Source organism: Mesoplodon bidens (genome assembly GCF_964165515.1).
Source record: "Mesoplodon bidens genome assembly, contig: HAP1_SCAFFOLD_33, whole genome shotgun sequence".
Taxonomy (NCBI): domain Eukaryota; kingdom Metazoa; phylum Chordata; class Mammalia; order Artiodactyla; family Ziphiidae; genus Mesoplodon; species Mesoplodon bidens.
The window spans coordinates 864,519-885,112 of NW_027671488.1; positions in this window are offsets into that span (position 1 = coordinate 864,519).

Consider the following 20,594-nt stretch of genomic DNA (forward strand, 5'->3'; position numbering starts at 1 on the left):
TCTCGCTGCCATGTTTATGCCAGTCTAGACACCTTTGATTCCCTTACAGAGACATATCAGTACATAGGTTTTAAGATTCTTACTAGTCAGATCTATTCCTCTGCGGGAAATATGGGGTTTTGAGTCCCTTTCACTGAGGAAGGTGTAGGTCTTCTCTATTCCACAGTTGGTTTTAGAAATGGTACCTCTTCTTATATCAAACTCTGCTTTTATACATCACCCCACCTCTCCTTTCCCCTTAAGCAGGCATAAGAGTGTTTTCTAAATGTGAGACTCTGTTCTCTTTCCTAACTCAGTTCATGTGTAGCCATGTTTACAGGATCTTCATAAGTGATATCTTATGATAAGTTTCTTTTTCTGTGTGACTTATTTCACTTAGAATCATCGTACCTGAATCCACTCACTTTGCTGCTCCTGGTCTTATAACATTGATTTCATGGCTGAGGGATATTCCATCGTACATAAATACCACAGTTTTTTGAACCATTTTTATATTTCCTGGGATATTTAAGGTGTATCCAAGTTGAGGTTCTTGTAAGCAGTGCAGCCCTAAATTTGGGGGTTGCTCTGTCTTATTGATTTTCAGTTTTCCCAAGGTATATTCCCTAGACTGGAAGTGCCCTTGGCTCTGTAGCTCTGTTGTTTACTTGTTTTAGGGAATGCAATGCACTCCTCCAGTGAGGCAGTTGGCAATTTACATCCCGCCCATCAGCATAACAAGGATCCCTGTTGTCCAGGGCCTGTCTTGCCTTTCTGGTTTTTACTCATTTTGTGGATGTCCCTTTTGACTGGTGGGAAGTGATACTTCTTTGTAGTGCAGATTTGCATTGCCCGCTTGCTTGCTTGGCCAAAAAGGGTGTATGCGTTTTTTCTGAATATATTCAGGAGAAAACGCATACGCCCTTTTTGGGCAAGTGCATCATTGTCGAAGTTGTGCCCCTCTTCCTGTGCTTTACAGGCAATTTCAACGTACCTCTTGATATCTCTTTCCTGCTTTTCTGCCTCGCTTTCAAGTTGGCCTCGTTGCCTTTCCTCAACAGATTTTTGGGTGATAGTTGTCCTTTATTAATCTGCCAGTTTGTGAATTGCTGTGCCCCTGAGCTCCATTTTTCAACTCGTTTTTTTGTGAGCTGAACGCACGTCCAAAATTTTGGTTCAGGAACTATACTGGTTCCCGGTGGGTGGCTGAGACTTTGGTTAATTCTTCTTCCTACTGGGCAATTAGAGTGACATGTGCCCGTCGAAATACCTAACAGCTACTCTCTCATTTGTCCTCCCTCTTCCCTTTCATCCTCAGCCAAATTGGCAACCAGTGGGACCCAGGAGGTTAAAGGGGCCGTCTCGCCAAGTTGGGAGATTGATAGTAAAGCAGTTGGAAAGTCATACCGGAGCACCAGGAGAGGGACTGTTCTTTGAGTTTTAGAAACCTTTTGTATTCACAGTGTGTCCACTCTCTAGGTTTTTCGTACCTTTTATACCTGTAGTAATATTACCTTCAACCTGGAGAGTTGGCACCCATCGAATGGGTGGCACGCATTATGGCTTCAAAGGGACTGCATTTTCGCCAGCACTCTCACCAATCCCCTCAGTCCCATGTGTCCAGCCTTATGTCTCTTCCAGCTGTTGTTGTAGATAGTGTCATTCCAGGTTGCATCAGAGCCCTTGAAGGAATTGTGTAAGAATATCGCTGTTTTTTTTTATTTTGTTTTGTTTTTCAAATTCAGTTTTATAATGGGGTTGAGCTCATTTTCCCTGACTTGTTTTTGCCGGTCTAGACAAAATTGATTCCCTTACAGAGACATATAAATACACTGATTTTAAGATTCTTAGTAGTCAGATATATTCTTCTGCTGGAAATAGGGGTTTTGAGTCCCGTTCACTACGGAAGGAGTAGTTCTTGTCTATTCTGTATTTGGATTATGGAACGGTACCTGTGCTAATATCAAACTCTGGTTTTGTGCATCTCCCCACCTCTCCTTTCCCCTTCAGCAAGCATAAGAGTGTTTTCTGAATCTGACACTCTGTTCTGTTTCCTAATTCAGTTCATATGTAGCCATGTTTACGTTCCCTTCATAAGTGATATCTTATGTCAGAATGCACCATGGCCCTTGTCATAATAATGCTCCATGACCCCTGTCATCACATTGCACCATGCCCTAGTTATCACAATGCTCCATGTCCCTTGTCATCACAATTCTCCTCGTCCTTGTCATCACGATGCTACATGACACTTCTCATCACAACATTACATGCTCTTGTTATCACAATGCTCCATGACCCCTGTCATCACAATGCTCCCTGACACCAATCATCACATTGCTTCATGCCCCTTTTCATTACAGTGCTCCATGATGCTCGTCATCACAATTACTCAAGGTCTTCACATCACAATGCTCCATGGTTTTGCCATCAGAATGTTCCATGCCCTGGTCATCTCACAGCTCAATGTCCCTTGTCCTCACAATGCTCCACGTCCTTGTCATCACAATGCTCCATGGCACTTCACATCACAATGTTATATGCTCTTGTCATTACAATACTCCATGCACTTGTCATCACAATGCTCCATGACACCTGTCATAGGAAGCTCCATGTGCTTGTCATCACAATGTTTCACGACCTGGTAATAAAAATTATCAGTGGCCCTTGTCATCACAATGCTCCATGCCCTTGTCATCACAATGCTCCTTTACCACTGTCACAACAATCCTCCATGACACTTCGCATCACAATGCTCCGTGCTATTGTCATCACTATGGAACATGAAATATGTCATCACAATGCTCCCTGACACCTGTCTTCACAATACTCCATGAACTTGCCATCACAATGCTCCATGCCCTTGTCATCACAATGTGCCATGCCCAATGTCATCACAATAATCCATGAAACTTCTCAGACCAATGCTCCATGCCCCTTTTCATCACAATGCTCCATGAACCCTGTCATCACAATGCACCATGCCCATCATCATAATGCTTCATGCTATTGTCATCAAAATGAAATCAAAATGCTCCATGACCTCTGTCATCACAGTGCTCCAAACCCTTGTGATCACAATGTTCCATAACACTTGTCATCACAATGCCCCTGGACGCTACTCATCACAATTATCCATGGTCTTCCCATCTCAGTGCCCCATGACATTTGTCATCACAATGCTAAATAAACTTGTCATCACAATGCTTCCTGACTCTTGCCATCAGTATGCTCCTTGAACCCTTTCATGACAAGGCTCCATGCCTTTTTCATCACAATGTTCCATGCCCTTTTCATCACAATGCTCCAAGACCCATGCAATCACAATGCTCCTTGCCCTTGTCATCACAAAGCCCCATGACAAATGTCATGAGAATGCTCCATGGCATTCTCATCACAATGTTCCATGCCATTTTCATCACAATGCTCCAAGACACCTGTAATCACAATGCTCCATTCCCCTTTTCATCAGAATGCTCCATGAGACTTGTCATCCCATGAATCCATGGTCTTCTCATCAAAATGCTCAAGGACATTGTCATCAAAGTGCTCCATTCCCTTATCATCACAATGCTCCATGACCCCTGTCATCACAATACTCCATGAACATTTTCAGCCCAATACTCCATGACCTTCTCATCACAATGCTCCATGACCCATATCATCACAATGCTCCATGACCACTGTCATCACAACGCTCCATGACACCTGACAACACAATGATAAGGGACTCTTGTCATCACAATGCTCCATTCCCTAGTCATCACAATGCTCCATGACCCCTGTCATCACAATAGCCCATGAACATTTTCAGCCCAATGCTCCATGACCCTTGTCATTACATTGATCCATTCCCTTGTCATCCCAATGCTCCATGGCCCCTGTATTCACAATGCTCCGTGATGTTTGTCATCACAGTGCTCCATGACACCGGTCATCACAATGCTCCATGCCTTTTTCAGCAAAATGCTACATGACCTTGTCATTACAATGCTCTATGCGCTTGTCATCACAATACTCCATTACCATTGTCATCACGATCCTCCATGAAACTTGGGATCACATTGCTTCATGCCCTTGTCATCACAATGCTCCATGCTCCTTGAAATCAATATGATCCATGACCTCTGTCATCACAATGCTCCAAACTCTTGTGATCACAATGTTCCATAACACTTGTCATCACAACTCTCCATGACGCCTGTCATCTCAATACTCCATGCCCTTATTGTCACAATGCTCCATGACGTTTGTCATCACAATGCTCAATACACTTGTCATCACAATGCTCCCTGACACTTGTCGTCAGAATGCTCCTTGAACCCTGTCACAAAATGGCTCCATGCCTTTTCATCACAATGTCCCATGCCATTTTCATCACAATGCTCCATGCCATTGTCATCAAAATACTTCACAAGTTTGTCATCAGAATGCTCCATGACCCTTGTCATCACAATTCTCCATGTACTTGTTGGCACAATGCTCCCTGACCCTTGTCATCACAATACTCCAAGCCATTGTCATCACAATGCTCCATTATCTTTGTCATCAGAATCCTCCATGACACTTGGCATCACAATGCTCCATGCCACTGTCATCACAATGGGCCATTACATATGTCATCACAATGCTCCCTGACACCTCTCTTCATAATACTGCATGACTTTGTCATCACAATACTCCATTCCCTTGCCATCACAGTGCGCCATTCCAACTGTCATCGCAATAATCCATGAAACTTATTAGACCAACCCTCCATGCCCTTGTCATCACAATGCTCCGTGATCCCTGTCATCACAATGCTCCGTGACTCCAGTCATCACAATGCTTCATGACCTTTGTCATCACAATGCTCCATGCCTTCATCATCAACAGTCTCTATGACTTTTTAACCACAGTGCTCCATGAAGTTTTCATCACAATGCTCTTTGACCCATGTCATCACAATGCTCTATGCCTTTCTCAACACAATGCTCCATGACCCTTGTCATCACAATGCTCCATGGGCTTGTCAGCACAATGCTCCATGACCCTTGTCATCACAATGTGCCATGCGCTTGTCATCACAGTGCTCCACAATCTTGTCATCACAATGCCCCTTATACCTTGTCATCACAATGCTCCATGCACTTCTCATCAAAATGCTCTCTCACCACTGATATCACAATGTTACATCACTATTCATCACAGTACTCCCTCACCGCTGTCATCACAATGTTCCATGACTCCTGTCATCACAATGCTACATGCACTTATCATCACAATGTTCGATGACGCCTGACATCACAGTGCTCCATAACCCCTGTCATCAAAATGCTCCATGACCCTTTGCATCAAAATGCTCCATGACCCTGTCATCACAATGCTCCCTGCCCTTCTCATCACAAGGCACCTCGCCCTTGTCATCAAAATGCTCCATGACCTTTGTCATCACAAAGCTCCATGACCCTTGGCATCACAATGCTCCATGCCATTGTCATCACAATGCTCCATGGACCCTCTCATCACATTGATCCATGCAATTGTCATCAAAAAGCTCCATGACACTTATCACACTACTCGATGCCCTTTTCATCACAATGCTCCATGCCCTTGTCATTACAATCCTCCATGACCCATGTATCACGGTGTTCCGTGCCCTTGTCATTACAATGCTCAATGCCAACTCTCATCACAATAATCCACGAAAATTTTCAGACCAATGCTGCTGCCCTTGTCATCACAATGCTCCATGACCCATGCCATCACAACGTTCCACGGCCTTGTCATCACAAGGCTCCATGACCCTTGACATCACAAAGCTCCAAGAACCCTGTAATCACAATGATCCATGCCCTTGTCATCACAAAGCTCCATGACGCATGTCATCAGAATGCTACATGGCCTTCTCATCACAATGCTCCATGCCATTGTCATTACAATCCTCCATGACCCATGTATCACTGTGTTCCGTGCCCTTGTCATCACAATGCTGCATGCCCACTCTCATCACAATAATCCATGAAATATTTCAGACCAATGCTCCGTGCACTTCTCATCACAATGCTCAATTACCCCTGTCATAACAATGCTCCATGACCCCTGTCATCACAAAGCTCCACACCCCTTGTCATTACAGTGCTCCATGAGGCTTGTCATCACAATTATCCATGGTCTTCTCATCACAATGCTCCACGGTCTTGCCATCACACTGCTCCATGACCCTGTCATCACAATTCTCCACGTTCCTGGCATCACTATGCTCCATGACACTTCTCATCAAAGTGTTACATGCTTTGTCATCACAATTCTCAATGCACTTGTCATCGCAATGCTCCATGACCCCTGTCATAGCAAGCTCCATGTGCTTGTCATCACAATACTCCACGTCCTTGTCGTCACAATGCTCCATGACCTTTGTCATCACAGTGCTCAATACACTGGTCATCAAAATGCTCCCTGACTCTTGTTGTCTGTATGCTCCTTGAAACCTGTCATAACAAGTCTCCATGTCTTTTTCATAAGAATGATCCCTGCTCTTTCCATCACAATGCTCCAAGACCCCTGTAATCACAATGCTCCATGCCCTTGTCATCACAAAGCTCCATGACGCCTGTCAGAATGCTCCATTGCCTTGTCATCACAATGCTCCATGCCCTTGTCATCACAATGCTCCAAGACCACTGCAATCACAATGCTCCCTGCCCCTTTTCATCAGAATGCTCCATGAGACTTTCCATTATAAGGCTCCATGGTTTTCTCATCACAATGCTCCAGGAACTTGTCATCACAGTGCTCCATTCCATTGTCATCACAATGTTCCATGACCCCTGTCATCACAATACTCCATGAATATTTTCAGCCCAATGCTCCATGCCCTTGTCATCACAATGCTCCATTACCCCTGTCATAACAATGCTCCATGACCCCTTCCATCACCATGTTCCACGGCCTTGTCATCACAAGGCTCCATGACCCTTGTCACCACAATGCTCCAAGACCCCTGTAATCACCATGCTCCATGCCCCTTTTCATCTCATTGCTCCATGAACCCTGTCATCACAATGCACCATGCCCACTATGATAATGCTTCATGCTATTGTCATCACAATGAAATCAAAATTCTCCATGACCTCTGTCATCACAATGCTCCAAACCCTTGTGATCACAATGGTCCATAACACTTGCCATCACAACGCCCCATGCAGCTGGTCATCACAATTATCCATGGACTTCTCATTACAATGCTCCATGACCTTTGTCATCACAATTCTCAATACACTTGTCATCACAATGCTCCCTGACACTTGTCGTCAGTATGCTCCTTGAACACTGTCATGACAAGTCTCCATGCATTTTTCATCACAATGATCCATGCCCTTTTCATCACAATGCTCCATGCCATTGTCATCACAATACTCCACAAGCTTGTCACCAGAATGCTCCGTGACACGTCATCACAATGATCCATGACCCGTGTCATCACAATGCTCCATGCCCCTTGTCATTACAGTGCTCCATGATGCTCGTCATCACAATTATCCATGGTCTTCTCATCACAGTGCTCGACGGTCTTGCCATCACAATGCTTCATGCCCTGATCATCACAATACTCCATGTACCTTGTTATCAAAATTCTCCACGTCCTTGTCATCACAATGCTCCATGACAGTTCTCATAACAATGTTACATGCTCTTGTCATCACAATGCTCCAAGCCCTTGTCATCACTATGCTCCATTACCTTTGTCATCACAATCCTCCATAACACTTGGCATCACAATGCTCCATGCCAATGTCATCACAATGGGCCATGAAATATGTCATCACAATGCTCCCTGACACCTGTCTTCACAATATCCCATGACCTTGTCTTCCCAATGTTCCATGCCCTTATCATCCCAATGTGCCATGCCCACTCTCAACACAATCATCCATGAAACTTATCAGACCAATGCTCCATGCCCCTGTCATCAAAATGTTCCAAGTCATTTTCATCACAATGCTCCATGAACCCTCTCATCACATTGTTCCATGCCCTTGTCATCACAAAGCCCCATGATGCTTGTCATCACAATGCCCGATGCCCTTCTCATCACAATGCTCCATGCCCTTGTCATTACAATCCACCATGACCCATGTATCACAGTGTTCAGTGTCCTTGTCATCACAATGCTCCATGCCCACTCTCATCACAATAATCCATGAAACATTTCAGACCAATGCTCCATGCCCTTCTCATCACAATGCTCCATTACCCCTGTCATAACAATGCTTCATGACCACTGCCATCACAATGTTCCACAGCCTTGTCATCACAAGGCTCAATGACCCTTGTCATCACAATGCTCCAAGAACCCTGTAATCACAATGCTACATGCCCTTGTCATCACAAAGCTCCATGACGCATGTCATCAGAATGCTCCATGGCCTTCTCATTCATGATGCTCCATGCCCATGTCATCACAATGCTCCAAGACTCCTGTAATAACAATAATCCATGCCCCTTTTCATCTCAATGCTCCATGAACCCTGTCATCACAATGCACCATGTGCAACATCATAATGGTTCAGGCTATTGTCATCACAATGAAATCAAAATGCTCCATGACCTCTGTCATCACAATGCTCCAAATCCTTGTGATCACAATGTTCCATAACACTTATCATCACAATGCCCCATGACACTTGTCATAACAATTATCCATTTCTTCTCATCACAATGCTCCATGACCTTTGTCATCACAATTCTCAATACCCTTGTCATCACAATGCTCCCTGACACTTGTCTTCAGTATGCTCCTTGAACCCTGTCATGACAAGGCTCCATGCCTTTTTCATGACAATGATCCATACCCTTTTCATCACAGTGCTCCAAGAACCCTGTAATCACAATGCTCCATGCCCTTGTCATCTAAAGCTCCATGATGCATGACATCAGAACGCTCCATGGCCTTCTCATCCTAATGCTTCATGCCCTTGTCATCACAATGCTCCAAGACTCCTGTAATCACAATGCCCAATGCCCCTTTTCATCAGAATGCTCCATGAGACTTGTCATCACAAGGCTCCATGGCCTTCTCATCACAATGCTCCAGTACCTTGTCATCACAATGCTCCATGACCCATTTCATCACAATACTCCATGAGCATTTTCAGCCCAATGCTCCATCACCTTCTCATCACAATGCTCCATGACCCCTGTCATCACAATGCTCCATGACCACTGTCATCACAACGCTCCATGAACCCTGATAACACAATGATCTGGGACTCTTGTCATCAAAATGCTCCATGACCCTTGTCTTCACAGTGATCCATGCCCTTGTCATCCCAATGCTCCATGATCCCTGTAATCACAATGCTCCGTGACACTTGCCATCACAGTGCTCCATGAAGCTTGTCATCACAATGCTCCTTGCCTTTGTCAGCAAAATGCTACATAATCTTGTCATTACAATGCTCCATGCGCTTGTCATTACATTCCTCCATAACCATTGGGATCACATTGCTTCATGCCCTTGTCAACTCTCTCTTGCCTTTCTGTTTTTTACAGATATTCGGATGTCCCTTTTGACCGGTGGGAAGTGACAATTCTTTGTAGTGTGCATTTGCATTGTGTGCTTGCTTAATTGGCCAGAAAGGGCGTATGCGTTTTCTCCTGAATATATTCAGGAGAAAAGGCATACGCCCTTTTTGGCCAAGGGCATCACTGTCCAAGTTGTGATGCTTTTCCTGTACTTTAAAGGCGATTCCAATTTACCTCTTGAAATATGTTTTGTGCAATTCTGCCTCATTTTCAAGTCCCCTTCTTTACCTTCCCTGAACAGATTTTGGAAGAGAGTAGTCCTTTATAACTCTGCAGGTCTGTGAATTGCTGTGCCCCTGAGCCCCAATTTTCAAATCCCATTTTTGTGAGCTGGCCGCAAATCCACAATTTTGCTTCAGGACCTATACTGGTTCCAGGGGTGGCTATATTGGTTCCCTGTGGGTGGCTGAGGCTTTGGTTAATTCTTCTTGCTGACGGGAAATTTGAGTGACATGTGCCCGTCCAAATGCCTACATCTACTCTCTGATAGGTTCTCCCTCTTCCCTTTCATCCTCTGCACAATTAGCAAACTGTGTGCACCAGGAGGTTATAGGGGCTGACTCTCCTAAGTTGGGAGATTGATAGTAAAGCAGTTGGAATACCAAACTGGAGCAGAAGGAGAAGAAAAATTAGGAGAGTTTTAGAAACTTTTGCCATGACAGGTTGTCCATTCTCTAGGTTTCCCATTCATGATATAACTGTAGTGATATTCCCTTCTACCTGGAGATTTGGGACCCATGGAATGGTTGCATGCATTACTACTTTAAGGGTCTGCATTTTCTCTCCCAATCTCACCAGTCCTCTCAGTCCCAAGTCTCCAGCCTTATGTCTCATCCAGCTGTCTTTGCCGATAGGGTCATTCCAGGTTTCATCAGAACCTTTGAAGGAATTGTGTAAGAATTTCGCTGTTTTTTGGTTTTGTTTTTGAAATTCATGTTTATAATGGGGTTGAGCTGATTGTCACTGACTTGTTTATGCCGGTCTAGACACAATTGGTTCCCTTAAGAAGACATATTAATACATAGGTTTTAAGATTCTTACTAGTCAGATATATACCTATGCGGGAAATAGGGGTGTTGAGTCCCGTTCACTGAGGAAGTTGTAGGTCTTGTCTATTCTGTATTTGGTTTATGGAATGGTACCTGTGTTAATATCAAACTCTGGTTTTATGCATCACCCCACCTCTCCTTTCTCCTGAAGCAGGCATAAGAATTTTTTTTCTAAATGTGAGACTCTGTTCTCTTTCCTAATTCAGTTCATGTGTTGTGATATTGACATTTCCTCTATAAGTGATATCTTATGATAAGATTCTTTTTTCTGTGTGACTAATTTCCCCTAGAATCATCATACTTAAATCCACTCATTATGCTGCTACTGGCCTTATATACATTGATTTCACGTCTGAGTGATATTCCGTTGTACAAAATTACCACAAGTTCTTTATGCATTTCTGTTTTTCCTGGGATATTTTAGGTGTACCAAAGTTGAGGTTCTTGTATGAAGAGCAGCCCTAAACTTTGGGGTGCGTGCATCTTATTGATATTTAGTCTTCCCAAGTTATATGCCCATGAGTTGAAGTCCCCTTTGCTCGGGGGCTTTGTATTTTAGATGTTTTAGGAAACAGCATACACTTCTTCAGAGTGGCTCTTGGATATTTATACCCCACCCATCAGCGTGACTTGGCTCCCTGTTTCCCATGGCCTCTCCTGCATTTCTGGTTTGTACACATTTTTTGGATGGCCTTTCTGAGCAGTGGAAATTGAGACTTCTTTGTTGTGCGGATATGCATTTCCCTCTTGCTTGGTTGGCCAAAAACTCTGTCTGTGTTTTTTTCCTGAAGATATTCACGAAAAAAACAGATACACCCTTTTGCCCAACTGCATCATTTTAGAAATTCTGCTGCTTTTCATATGATTTAAATGTGAGTAGAATCTACCTTTTGAAATCTGTTTCCTGCAATTCTGCCTCTCATTCAGATCCTCTTCATTGCCTTACCTGAATATATTTTTGGACGTTGGTTATTATTTATATCTTTGCAGGTCTTTGAATTGTCTGCTCCTGAGCTGCATTTTGCAACTCGCTTTTTTTGTGTGTTGTATGCCAAACCATTGGATTGCTTCCGGCCCTATTCCGGTTCTGGGGAGGCAGGCTGAGCCTTTGGTTAATTCTTCTTCCTAATGGGAAAATGGAGTGGCATGTGCCTGTCAAAACTCCTACAGCTAACCTCTCATTGGTTTCCCCTCTTCCCATTTATCCTCTGCACAAATTGAAAACTGTGTAAAACAGGAGGTTAAAGGTGCTGATTCTCCAAGTGGGGAGATTGTTAGTAATGTGGCTGGAATGGCGAACCTCAGCACCAGGAGATCAAAAATGAGGTGCATTTTAGACACCTTTTCCTGAGCACATGGTGTACATTCATCTCAGTTTCCCAGGCATGTTTTCACTGTCAGAAGATTCCCTTGAACCTGCAGATTTGGGACCCATGGAATGGGTACCAGGCAGTATTACTTTAAAAGGTCTGCATTTTCTCACCAAGCCTCTCTAACATCTCTTAGCGTGCATAGCTTCCAGCCTTATATATCATCCTGCTGTGGGTCTACATGTGTTCAATTCATGTTTCATCGTAGACCTTCAACAAAAGTTGTAAGAATTTTTGTCTGTCTCACTGTTTCTATAAATATTTTTAAATTTATTTTTATATTGGTTACAGCTGATTTTCAAAGCTCTGTTTTTTGCTCCTGTACATCCACTTGATTCATGTACTGTGAGACAACAATAAATTCCTTTTCAGATGCTTACCAGTCATATGTATTATTTTCCAGTGACTTGAGTGGGCTGAGTGCAGTTCTTTGAGGTACCGTGTAGGCCTTGTCAGTTATTCAATTTGGTACTTGGAATGGTATCTTTGCTAATTTCAACCTCCTGGATAATACCTCACCATTCCCCACCTTTCCCATTTAGCAGCCTTATGTCTATTTTCTACATATTTGACTATGTTTCTGTATTGTAATTTATTTCATGTGTAGCCATTTTTGATTCCACCTTTAAGTGACATCTTATGATATGTGTCTTTTTCTTTCTGACATATGTCACTTAGAATGATCGTATGTAACTCCTCCAGAGTTGTTCCAACTGGCCTTATTTCATTGATTTCTGGATGAGTCATATTCGTCTCTACATAAGTACCCCATCTCTTTTATCCATTTTATCCTTCCAGGGACATTTAGGTTATATCCAAGTTGAGGCCCTTTTTAACAGAGAGGTGGTAAACGTTGGGGTGCCTGTTTTCTGTCGATTTTTGTTTTCCCCAAGGTATACGCCCATGAGTGCAAGTGCCCTATGCTCTGTAGCTCATTTTTTAGATGTTTTAGCAAACACAATACACTTCGCCAGAGTGGCTGTTGGCAAATTGCATTTCCACTATCAGCCTCACAGGGCTCCCTCTTCTCCTTGCCCTGTCCTGCATTTCTGGTGTTTACACTTTACGTGGATGGCCCTTCTGACTGATGTGAAGTGATACATTTTGTAGTATTGATTTCCAGTGTCCACCTGTTTGGTTGGATAAAAAGTGTGTATGGCCTTTACTTGAATATATTCAGAAAAAATGCATACGCCCTTTTTGGCCAACAGCATCATTGGCGAAGTTCAGACCCTTTTCTTGTACTTTAATGGGGAGTCCTTTCTACCTGTTCAAATATGTTTCCTGCCACTCACCCTTGCTTACAAGTCCTTTTCTGTGACTTACCTCAAGACATTTTTCGACGATAGATATTTTCAACTCTGCAGTTTCATGAATTTTAGTGACCCTGAGTTCCATTATTCAACTTGTGTTTATGGAAACTGGACACAAAACAGCGGGATTTCCTCTAGCCCTATTCTGTTTCCGTGGGCAATTCTAGCCTTTGATGAATTTGTCTTCCGGATTGAAAATTAGAGTGGCATGTGCCTGTCCGAACACCTAAGACTTGTCTCTAAATTTTTCTCATCCTTCCGCTTCATCCTCTGAACAAATTCCAAACTGTGTGCAACAGGATGTTGACGGTGCTGATATGCCCAAGTGTGGAGGTTGTTAGGAAAGATGCTGGAGGGGTGAACCCAAGCACCAGGCGATGAGGAGATGAGGTGCCTTTTCCAAACTCTTTCCGTTCAAATGGTGTACTATCCTCTAGGTGTGACAGGCATGTTTTAGCTGTAGGAAGGGTCCCGTGCATGTAAGGAGGACACCAGGGATTTTTCCAAATCAGTGCCTCCCCGAACCCCAAACTGGGGAATTTTTAGGCTACGGCTACACGCATGTCCATTAAGGGCCTTGGGAAATAGGCAGAGCCCAAACTTTAGATGATTGAAATCTTCAGGGTCAGAAGCGCTCACCATTGGCCTTGCTTAGGTTACATTTTGTCTGTCATTGATAGATGATGTCAATAAAAATATCTATTCTTTTTCAGATTATTTCCCCTTATAGGTTATTGCAAAATATTCAGTGTAGTTCCCTGTGCTATACAGTAGTTCCTTGTTGATGATCTATTTTATACATAGCAGTGTGTATGTGTTAATCCCAAACTGTTAATTTATCCCTTCTCCTACCTTTCCCCTTTGGTAATAATAAATTATAAGATTTTATACTTCTCAGAAATGGGGGAGCTGAAAGAGAGGTATCATTTTCAATGGAAAAGCATTGAAAACACGATTGAAGCTTCAGCCAAGAGTATTCGATGTACATCCATGGAAATAAATCACTTCATTTATCTAATGTTGACCTGACAAATAAGACCAACGTCTTCACTGAACTTGCTTATAGGAAGGTGATGGAAATATCAAATGTAAGTCTTAGAAACATCTTATTTTACCCGAGCGATATACACTGCTCTATGTTAACTACAGTTTGGCTCACACATCTGTTCATTGAAGTTACAATGTTCTCAATTTCTGTTACTGATCCTCCAGAGTGGACCCCAACAGGAGTCCCCGTGCCCAGTGTCATTGGAGCCAACAGATCAAGACTGAGTTTGGTTCAGAAGCAAAGGAAACATTATTTTGAAAACAGAAAGGAGAGGTGAGAGCGTGCACTCCCCCACGGGCTGTGGGCTGGGCTGCTGTGTAGGGATCCCGGCAGCGTCAGTGGGAGGGAGGGGATGGAGCTCTCGAGGGCTGGGTTGGCTGCAGCTCAGGCTCTATGCCGCGGAGTCTGCATGGGACCCCGCTAGCTGAGGTGTTGACCCAGCCATTCTGAACTAGGAAATCGGGTCTGAAGTGCCGGGTGTGGGACCTCTGCATGCGGAACCCTAGGAGCACGTGAAATTAGACAAAGCACAAACGAAAAACAGGTTAGACTTTATTTTATTGCCCAGATTCTCTTTTTATCTCCCAGGAGTTTTTAATGAACGTTGCCGGAGTTGAACACCTCCTCGGCTTTTGGTTCTGTTCCTCATTCTTGGGGTGTTGAGGGTGCAGACCCCTCTTTTGTAACTGCTTCATGCTGTGGTGGGAGCCCTGATACATCGGGGGAGGGGCAAAACGTCTCCCCACCAGCCTCCAGGTGAGGTTGATTGTCCCAAGGACTCCTGCCTCACTTCTCGTCCGCCTGAGCACCAGCATTGGAAGTGTTATAGATTCTAATGACCTTTAAGGGTCCAGGAAAGAGATGCGCAGAGATGCTGCGGTGGCAGGTTTCACCCCACCCCACATTTGTTCGGCGACCTTAGACTGACGTTTTTTGCCAGCCTAGATGCTCGGACCACTAGTCTGTGCTTTCTTTAATTAGGTCCCTGAATTAATGTACACACAGCACCATGTGTCAGAGCCCTGCCCGCACAACTCCCAGACAGTCAAGGGTCAGTGGTGATCCAGGACCATGACGTCCACTGAGTCAACGGCCTTTAGAAGTAGCCAGCAGTCCAGCCAGTCATATTGACCACCATCACCGCGGTGTCTGTAGGGCTTTCTATGGTGAAAGCATGATATATGTTTCCCCCGCCAAGCTTATTAGCTCCCCTCTGGGTGCAGTAAGTCCTGCAAGCAGTAGTCTGCTCTTTCGGGGCACAGTCTTGTTGTTTTCTGAGAGAAACTCCAGGTCAAGTGATGGTCACACGAGTCATTTTGGGGGCCTGTTGCCCCCGTTTGTCTCTCTGGAGGTTGGAGTTGGAGGGCCTCCTCACTCGAGGTCAGTGGGTCCACAGAGCGACCCCTTCAACTTCAGGGCATGATGGGTGGTTAGGATCACCACGTGGGGTCCTTTTCCCTTAGGAGGGAGCTGGCCTTGCGGGCTTCTGATTCAGCTTTTTAGATACCCCAGTATCCTGGCCTGATGAGTCGGTGGGCAAAGCCCTTGGTGACCATAGTTTATCATACCTGAAGGACATTCTTGTGTTGCTCCATTTCACGTGGTCCCAGTTTTTGCACTAAGGCTCCAAGGGCTATTAACCTATGACCGGGTATGTAAAGGTCAAAGGGTTTAGCTAAATTAGGGAGTTCCTGGGCAAGGGTCTGAATTGACTGCTCTTTCCATTCTTGAAAGGCTGCTTCTGGATTCTATTCAAAAGGATCATCATCTTTTCGTGTCAGTGTTTCATGTAGAGGCCCAGCTATTAGACTGTAGTTAGGGATCCAGATGCAGAAAACCTTGGCCTCCCCAGGAACCCCTAAGCTGTCTTCTAGTTTTAGAAGAGGTAAGGCTGCAAATAGCTTCTTCCCTATTCTGGGATGTGTTTCTCCGAATATCTGTGAGAATGAAGCCCAGGCATGTCACCTTAGCCTGGGATATTTGAGCCTTTTTCTTGGACACCTTCTATCCTTTCTTGACTAGGTAGTTCAGAGGCGTCTTTAGTAGGCCTGGCGATCAGAATGTCCTCTGCATATTGAAGGAGGGTTCCCTTTTACAGAGGTAGAACTTTTAGGTCTTTAGAGGACATTTCCCCAATGATGGTGTGGGTATTTTTGAACCATTGGGGAAGGACGGCCCAGCATTATTGCTTTGGTTGCATGTTGTGTCCTGCCACTAACAAACCAAAAATCCTTGTGACTCTGAGATGAATGGAATACAGAAGAAGGCATCATTGAAGTCTAATACAGAATGCCATGGCCTGGTGGATGGTAGAATGACCAGCAGGGTGTAGGAAATAGGAGCTACTGGATGTATATCCTCGGTGGCTTCACTGACTGTCCTGATATCCTTTACCAGGTCCCCAGCAGCCAATGGGACTCTCGTGGTCAGGCCAATCCCAGGATATGGAGCTCACCTGGGCTGCACCCCCACCCCACAGCCCACGGGGCCCTCGTGGTCAAGTCCCTCCCAGGGTATGGAGCTCACCTGTGCAGTTACCCAGCAGCCCATTGGGCTCTCATATCCAGGCCCTTCCCAGGATACGGAGCTCCCCTGGGCAGGTACCCAAGCAGGGCTGGACACACAAGAACTGTGCACATAGCCCACCTTGCAGAGAACCCCCATCTCACCTGTCGCTCACACCTGACACAGAACGCCTCAGAGCAGGACTTGAACTAACAAAGAGCAGCCCTGACAGGTCTGTGACCCTGGCTATCACTCTGTGCAGCCTCTCTCGGCCTGGTCTTCCAGACACTTCCACTGCAGCCAGGGCACCAGGCCTCTGTCTCCACCCACCATCACTCCTCTCCCTGACTCCTGGGTTCCTCTCATTAGTATAGCGTCTTCTTGAAGTTGTTTTCCACTCATGGACCAGATAAAATGATCAGAAAAAAAAGCCGCAGCTGAAACCCCTTGTCTATCCTGACTCTCAAGAGCCCACACCTGTTCCTTGGCCGTGGCCCGTTTAGCAAGGTTCATTTTCTGCAACTGTGATCCCCTGAGGGGTGAGGATTGGCTGATTTGGGCAGCCTGACACTGCCTGCCAGCCCTCCACAGGTGTGCCTTGGTTGAGGTCAATATAAACACCTCTCCAGTCAGCAAGAGCCCCTGTAGCTGTGCCTGATGCCATATTCTCTGCCCCGTCAGCAGTGTCGGGGCTGGGGTGGTGGGAGGGAGTGAGGGGCCATGGCTTTGTGGGTGGCCCAGTGTGAGTGGGGCTCTGCTGGACTTTCTGCAGGAGTTGCCAGGCTGCCACCTGCTAAAGAAGAGGATGTGTCACCCATACCTGCCACTGGAATTTCTCCCCAGGCAGAGGTAAGGAAGTAAAAAAGCAGTGGGGGCCGTGGCAGGAGGGGTATCTCAGGTAGGGAAATGGAAAGCTTCCAGAAGAGCATCTGGGGCCAGGACCATCCTGGCTGGCCAGCAGGCACCAAGTCGGCCTGCATGCTGTCGTTTGTGTGGCTCCACAGCCCTTCCTCTAGGCTTGCAAGTTCTTGTACATATTCAGCTGTTTTACCTGGAAAGGGTGGGGAGAGTTCAGCTGCAGCAGGACTGGGGCTCAGCTCACATTTACTCACAGATGCCTCGACACAGTCCCCCAGCTTTGCAATGAGGATGTTCCTTGTGGGGGGGGGAGCGCTGCTCACTGCATGGGAGACGATTTCCCACCTCTGACCAACTTAAGAATTTTTTACAACTGGAGCAAGTGCCCTGATACGATTTTCCTCTGTATAACTGGGGGGTTCTGTTTATTTATATTTTTTCTTTTTTTCTTTTTGGTTCAAGGTAGATTTTATGTATTCCTCTTTTTTTTTAATTTGGAGATATAAACATGGAAATAATGCATTAATATAAAGACGTCTATGTGAAGGGAAAAACGTTTTTCGGTTTATTTTATTAAATGTTATTTATTTATTTTTAATTTTTTTAAAACTTATTTATTTCTTTTATACAGCAGGTTCTTACTGGATATCTATTTTATACATATGTGTGCACATGTGAATCCCAGTCTCCCAATTCATCCCACCACCACCCTCACATGTCGTTCCCACCTTGGTGTCCATATGTTTGTTCTCTACATCTGTGTCTCTATCTCTGCCCTGGAAACCGGTTCCTCTTTACCATTTTTCTAGGTTCCACATATATGCATTAACATACAATATTTGTTTTTCTCTTTCTGACTTACTTCACTCTGTATGACAGTCTCTAGATCCATCAAGGTCTCTACAAATGACCCAATTTCATTCCTATGTATGGCTGAGTAATATTCCATTGTATATATGTACCACATCTTTATCCATTCATCTGTCTGTGGGCACTTAGGTTGCTTTCATTACCTGGCTATTGTAAATAGTACTGCAATGAACATTGTGGTGAATGTGTCTTTTTGATTTATGGTTTTCTCTGGGTATATGCCCAGTAGTGGGATTGCTGGATTATATGGTAATTCTATTTTTAGTTTTTTAAGGAACCTCCATACTGTTCTCCATAGAGACTATATCGATTTACATTCCCAGCAATAGTGGAAAAAGGTTCCTTTTCTCCACACCCTCTCCAGCATTTGTTGTTTGTAGATTTTCTGATGATGCCCATTCTAACAGGTGTGACGTGATACCTCATTGTAGTTTCGATTTCCATTTCTCTAATAATTAGTGATGTTGAGCAGATTTTCATGTGCGTACTGGCCATCTCTATGTCTTCTTGGAAGAAATGTCTATTTAGATCTTCTTCCATTTTTGTATTGGGTTGTTTGTTTTATTAATATTGAGCTGCATGAGCTGTTTATATATATTGGAGATTAATTATTTGTCCATTGATTCATTGGCAAATATGTTCTGCCATTCTGAGGGTTGTCTTTTCGTCTTGTTTGTAGTTTCCTTTGCTTTGCAAAAGCTTTTACATTTCATTAGGTCCCATCTGTTTAGTTTACTTTTTTATTTCATTACTATAGGAGGTGGATCAAAAAAGATCTTGCTGTGATTTACGTCAGAGTATCCTTCGTAAGTTTTTCTCTCAGCGTTTTATACTGTCCGGTCTTACATTAAAGTCTCTAATCCATTTTTAATATATTTTTATGTATGGTTTTGGGGAGTGTTCTAATTTCATTCTTATACATGTAGCTGTCCATATTTCCCAGCACCAATGATTGAAGAGACTGTCTTATCTCCATTGTATAGTCTTGCCTCCTTTGTCATAGATTAGTTGACCATAGGTGTGTAGGTTTATCCCTGGGCTTTCTTTTTCTTTTTTTTTTTTTTTTCCTTTTACACGTTTATTGGAGTATAATTGTTTTACAATGGAGTGTTAGTTTCTGCTGTATAACAAAGTGAATCAGCTATACATATACAAATATCACCAGATCCCCTCCCTCTTGCATCTCCCTCCCACATTCCATATCACACCCCTTTATGAGGTCACAAAGCACCGAGCTGATCTCCCTGTTCTATGTGGCTGATTCTCAGTAGCTATCAGTGTTACATTTGGTAATGTATTTATGTCCATGCCACTCTGTCACTTCGTCTCAGCTTACCCATCCCCCTTCCGGTGTCTCAAGACCTTTCTCTATGTCTGTGTCCTTAATCCTGTCCTGCCACTAGGTTCTTCAAAATCTTTTTTTTCTTCTTTAGATTCCGTATATCTCTGTTAACATACAGTATTTGTTTTTCACTTTCTGACTTACTTCACTGTGTAGGACAGATTCTAAGTCCATCCACCTCAGTACAAATAACTCAGTTTTGCTTCTTTTTATGGCTGAGTAATATTCCATTGTATATATGTGCCAGATCTTCTTTATCCATTCATCTGTCGATGGACACTTAGGTTGCTTCCATGTCCAAGCTATTGTAAATAGAGCTGCAATGAACATTTTTGTACATAACTCTTTTTGAATTATGGTTTTCACAAGGCAAATGCCCAGTAGTTGGATTGTTGTGTCGTATGGTACCTCTATTGTTAGTTATTTAGAGGAACCTCCGTACTGTTCTCCCTAGTGCCCATATCAATTTACGTTCCCACCCACAGTGCAAGTGTGTTCCCTTTTCTCCAATAAAGGCCTCTCCGGCATTTATTGTTTTGTAGATTTTTTTGATGATTGCCACTCTGACTGCTGTGTGGTGATACCTCACGATAGTTATGATTTGCATTTCTCTAATGATTAGTGATGTTCAGCATCCTTTCATGTGTTTCTTGGTAATCTGTATATCTTCTTTGGAGAAATGTCTATTTAGGT